This window comes from Trachemys scripta, chromosome 2, assembly GCF_013100865.1.
Source record: "Trachemys scripta elegans isolate TJP31775 chromosome 2, CAS_Tse_1.0, whole genome shotgun sequence".
Taxonomy (NCBI): Eukaryota; Metazoa; Chordata; order Testudines; family Emydidae; genus Trachemys; species Trachemys scripta.
In genome coordinates, this window is record NC_048299.1 from 210,656,014 (window position 1) to 210,662,013 (window position 6,000).

Consider the following 6,000-nt stretch of genomic DNA (forward strand, 5'->3'; position numbering starts at 1 on the left):
GTCAGTAATGAGCACAACAAGCAACTGTCAATCTATTGTATGCAACATCCATCAGATAAAATGATTACATCAGTTTAAACCAGGGGCTTTATAAAAGCTTGAATCTGGTTGGTTGATAAGGAATCTAAGTGTGGGTATTGGTATGACAGCATCTGTCAGGACAAGTTAGACAGTTTTCCCTCTAAGAAATCATTACCCACCCCAGGGAAAAAAGTTAGTTAAGGGAAACATCCCTTCCATCCACCAGATATAATCTGGTAAAATCTGTGCTTGGTTTTTGTGAATGGATGCTTTCAGTGCTCAGCAAGCATTGGGAAGAGTGGCACAATCCTATACTCATTCACACAGTCTAGTACTCAGGTAGGGTGGGAAATGCTTTTCCCATTCTACCTGGGGACAAACCTGAGACCATTTGGCATTAAAACAAGAAAAAACAGCAGCTCACCCTTAGCCTGCTGGTTAGGGCACACAGCACAGCTGCAAGAAACCCAGGCTCCAGTACCTACTCTGCATAACTAGGAGCAAGGATTTGAACCACTGTCTCCTACATCCAACCATTTGCTCTCAGTCGGAGCTGTTTCTCTGTGTAAAAAAGTAAAGGGGGGAGGGCTGACTCATAATTGTTTGAACCTGTGGGCATGGCAGTACTGCCTCCCCCTTGAGCAAAGCACATCCTACCCCCAACTCCTTCAACTACCATAGTTAGGGTGACCAGACAGCAAATGTGAAAAATTGGGTCAGGGTGGGGGGTAATAGGAGCCTATATAAGAAAAAGACCCAAAAATCGGGACTGTCCCTATAAAATCGGGACATCTGGTCATATAGTCCCCCGTCAGCTCCTTCCGATTCCCACTATTCCTTTGAAGAGAGGACCCGAGTGACCTCTTGCACTTGCTAAAGCCTGCTGGGGAGAGAGCCTCTTTCCCAACATTTCCAGTGCACTGCTCCAACCTCCCCTCCTGAGCCACCAGCCACCTAAGAACAGATGAATGCCAAGTGTTACTGTTCTCCAGTATGTCACACTAACCCATCAGCGCAGCGAGAACACTGTGCTACTGAATCAAGAGGGGAGTTGGTGAGTACCTAGTCTCTGCCTCACACCTGTACTGTTTTCTGCAGCACAGGAGAGAAATCCCTGACTTGTTTTCTATCACAGCTGCTTCCCATGCACAGCAACTCAGGCTGATTCCACACACCTGGGCATGTTTGTTGCAACCAGGAGTGATATAAGACCTACAGCAAAAGGTATGTAGCCAATGCTATAAGGGGTGAGTTAATAGCCATGGCTACTGCTATCAATTGTGTGTGTTTCAGAAATCAATGGGAGCTGCATGTATGTAACTAATGGCCAATTTGGGATAGAGATTACAACTCACAAACACTGTTAAACAGCTAGTTCTGTGTTATAGTTTTGCTGTAATGTTAATAGCTTAATGTTCTGGGCTGATTCATGTTGAATATCACAGTAGATGAATATACAAGATGTTTCTAATTATCTGTATTGTTCCCCCGAGGGGGTGGGGAAATGGCAGCAACTATGTGTTTTTGTTTTTCTCACTACTCTCATGTTACTACTTTATGCTATTGTCCTGTTTACATATTTGGACACTGACTTGGAAAGTTTGTTAGTATTGGTATCCTAATCCCTCCTTTGCTGAAACCCACAAACAGGAGATAATGTGCAAATCAGGTCGCATGTGTCAAGTCGCTGGCCCAAATTGCTTTAAAAATGTTGAGGCCAAATCCTGTTCTACCTGAAACAGTGATGCTGCCCGCAGTGTCCTCTGCAGGACTCTGTAGGGGAGGCACCGCTCTGTGGTGTTCACTCTGCTGTTCCTTTGAGTCCTCCTCTGTGAGTCCATTTCTGTTAGCTAAATGCTGACTGCAGCAGTGTTTGCCAGAAGCTGAGAATGGGTGACAGGGGATGGATCACTTGATGATTACCTGTTCTGTTCACTCCCTCTGAAGCATCTGGCATTAGTCACTGCCCAGTATGGCCGCTCTTATGCCTTGGGGTCTAGGCATGTCTTTTAAGCCACTCAGACCTCATGCTCCTGTGGGAATGTGGTGAGTAGGCTGGTGCATTAGCCAGGCTCACCTCCTGCCATATTTGTGCTTTCAGGGGGAAGAGGATGAGAAAAGCTGCCTGTACTGTCTTTGCCCGTAGCACTCTAGCCTAATATAGGGCAGGATATTTGCTTGTGTACAAGTATCTGCCTGACATCTCTTGTCATCTTGTTTATTTTATGAATAAAATATAACCTAAAACATGGAATGTTACTTTCAGATGCTGTGGTGCTCATTTTACCCAGGTGGCCTTCTCCTTACAGGGAAATCCACTTGTATGTGTTTGTAACATAGTGACTGGCATGGGTTAGAGCAGAAGGGAGACTAGGCAGAAGAGCCTGTTCCCACGAGAGCACATTCCCCTCCAAAGTCTGGAATGGAACCCAAGATTCCTGAGCCTCCACCATTCCTCTGACAACAGCACGTATCTGTGAAACCCAATGGCCCACATAGAAGGTGTTAACTACTATTGCTACCAGTTACTCTGTTAGCTCAAGCACAGTCCATGTGGTAGATCTAAAGATTCCAACCCTGCTGTTGACCCATGTAAGTGGTAATACAATGCCATGTGATGGAATTTCTGTGGTTTTATTTTTTTGTGTTTAACATTTAGTAACATTTTAAAACTATGTTAAAGGACAATAGGAGCAAAAAGTCAAGCACTTTAAAGTTAGGAAATGGCAGAATTACAGTTGCCAGTGCAACCATCATTTAGCCCCTTTGTGCAGGTACATTATGACAGTCTCTAATTACATGATCACATTCTATTTTCCACAGGACCCCTGCGTCATTCAGTGCAGAGAATGAACCTGCTCTGAGGATGAGCAAGGGTTCTGTAGCATAGGAGACTGTTGTCTTAAGTTGGAAGGTATGCAGGGATTGCAGGAAGAGAAAGGATAGTCTCACCGTTAAGGCAGTTGACTGTCACTGTGGAAAACTGCATTCTATCTGTGTCTCTGCCACAGAGTTCATATGTCACTTAAATAATTTTTTTTGCCAGTAGTCAGTCACTGTGTTCCTCATTTTCTGAGTGTCTGACTATTGAGGCCTGGGGTCTGATTAGCAGAAGTGCTGGGCACTCTCAGTTGCAACTGAAGACAGTGGGAGATGTGCTTTGAACATGTAAAGTGCTATATAATGGTAAGAACTCTGAAAAATCAGGTTCAAGGTGTCTGAAATTGGGCACCCAAAATTAGTGGATACTTTTGACCTTAATCTCTCTGTGCTTCAGTTCCCTCTCTGTAAAACGAAAATAATAATGGCCCTTCACCTCACTGGAGTGTTGTGAAGATAAATTTATTCATATTTGTGGAGCAATCAGATTACTCTAGTGATGGGTAGAGCTGGGTGGGAATTTTCTGGTGAACCAAGTTTTCATTGGAAAATGCTGATTTGTTGAACTCACCATGAGGAATGCCCTAGGACTCAGGGCTTCTGGATCCACAGCTCCTCGGAAGCCCTGCTAATTATGTGGCAGTGAGGAAATGGCTGAATATACATTAGAAGTGCTATGTTGGCACCTCTGTAGTGCCACTGGTGAAAACGCTCTATGCCAATGGGAGGCAGCTCTTCTGTCAGCATAATAAATCCACCTTCACGAACAGTGGTAGCTGTGTCACTGGGAAAAGCTCTCTCACAGACATAGCGCTGTCCATGCCTGTACTTAGGTCGATGTAACTTACATTGGTCAGGTGGGTGGCTTATTCACACCCCTGAGCGAAGTAAGTGATAGTGTAGGTCTGGCCTTCGTTGTTCATTTCCAGACTTTTTTTACCTTTGGGGTTTTTAAGAAGTGTAAAAGTTTTGGACAAAAGGTGTAATTTCATTGGGAGTGTTAACAGCATTCAGTTGAAACACCTCTTCAACCTTAACTTTTAGCTGAAATTAACTGAAACTTCAAAGTTCAAATCCTGCGTATAAAGCATCAGGGTGCTGGTGCTGGTGCTGCAGTCAGAAGGAGCATATACTGATCATGGAAAGGTCCCAGAAATAGTCAGACACTTTTAGCTAACCATTCTGGGTGAGATCCTGGCCCCACCAAATAGGAATTTTTCTACTGATTTCAATAGGACTAGGATTTCACCCTCTGACTTCTGTATGGGATAATGGCCATTGAAATGTTTTTAAAGCGGGAGTCAGGTTAATCAGGAGAAAAAGCTCAGCATTTTTTTGATTGCATATGCACTCAGCTCAGTGTGAGTCTGCTCAGAATTCTGCAAACACACTAGGCATGCACAGAGGCTTAACACGGGTATTAGAATAGTCACTCCTGTATTAACATTACTTCATTTTCGTAGTATCACCCTTACTAGCAACAGAATACCTGTCTGACCAGCCATGGCATGACCAATCAAAAGGCTCTTCCATTGGCACCACTAGGAGTTTGGGGAATAATAGTAATTATAATAATTAAAAAAATGTTAAAAAATGAAATGTAAAATCATGATGCTTTGCGGTTCAGGTACTCAGGACTGGGACTCAGAAGACCTAGGTTCAGTTCCTAGATCTTCCATGGACTTTCTGTCTGACCTTGGGCAAATTACTTAATCTCTTTGTCACCCCCCCCCCCCGTAAAATGAGGCAATAATACTTTCTTCCATCCTTTGCCTGTCTTGTCTATTTAGAGGGTAAGTCAAATATTTAATAAATAATATGCACTCTATAAGGCGTCTCTGCCACTATGTTTCCCCTCCCCTCACTCCTTTCCCTTTTAAATTTCCCTGTTTCTGCCCTTACTCCAACTCTCCTCTGCTTCAATCTTGACTTGCCCCAACAACTTTAAAACTACAGAGCTCTAAAATTAAACACGGAATTGGCACAGTGTCTAGTTTTTACCCTGTAAAGAGAAAAGTGCCAGAGACTTCAAGAAGTCCACTAGGGATTCTGCTGTTGCTATTGATTTTAGGTGGAAGGTGTTCAGATACTATGGTGAGGGGCAGCAATTTAAAACCCTAAGCTAATTAGGTATATGTTTGTCCTGCACCTAGCACAATGGGATACCACTGCAGACATCAGTCAAGTTTGGCATCACAATATGCATGTCTTTGCACTTGCTCCAAGTTCTGTAGCTGGGGGGGGGGGGAACCACTTTTAAGCAGTAGTCCCATACTAAATCAGTACGGCTTCTGCCAGAGCAGTCTGGAGTGTTGCTCCAGCTGCGTGGTTACAATACCACTGAAATTTGACCCTTCAGCCTTCCAGCCAGAGGAGAGCCAGGCCAAATTTCAGTGAGTGGTTTTGCAACCTAGCACACAGGATAACAACACTACTCAAATTTGGCCTGGCAGCCCCTCCATCCAGATGGAGGGGCAGCCGGGACAAGTGGTGTCATAAGCTGGTGTATGGGCAGTCTGTTTCTGCACAGGGGAGCCAGCCAAGAACTTGACTCCTGGAGGTACCTGCTCATGTACTGTGTGGGTAAGAGAGAGAGAGTGGAGACTCCCTGGCCGGGGGAGGAGGTCCAGGGTCCCTGCAGGAGGATGAGGGAATGGGCATGGACTGGAACTTGCCCTCCCAAGAAGTATCTGAATTGGTGCCACTGCACTAATCCCTCCTCTTCCACAGTGAGTGAATACTAGAATTAGCACCTTACCTCTGTCACAGGGAAACTGTTGCCTCTGAAAAAGCAGGGCTGTATCTTAATCTCAGACACATAACAAATCACGAGTAAATGCAGCAGTGACCCTAGGTACAGTGAGAACCTGCAGGGAGGCTTCCAAGTAGAAAAAACTGTTTCAGTACATGGTGTCCCAATAGCTGACGATTTGCCTTGGCCCAGCTTGCAAGTCTGTAAACAATATCCTATATTAACATGTTGGCACGCATTCAGCCAATCCAACACACAGCTTTATTTCAGCAGGGAGAGCTCTTTTACAACCTACCATATGTCAGGGACTTTCCAAGGCTAAGATACTGTGCAATACATTTTCAGTC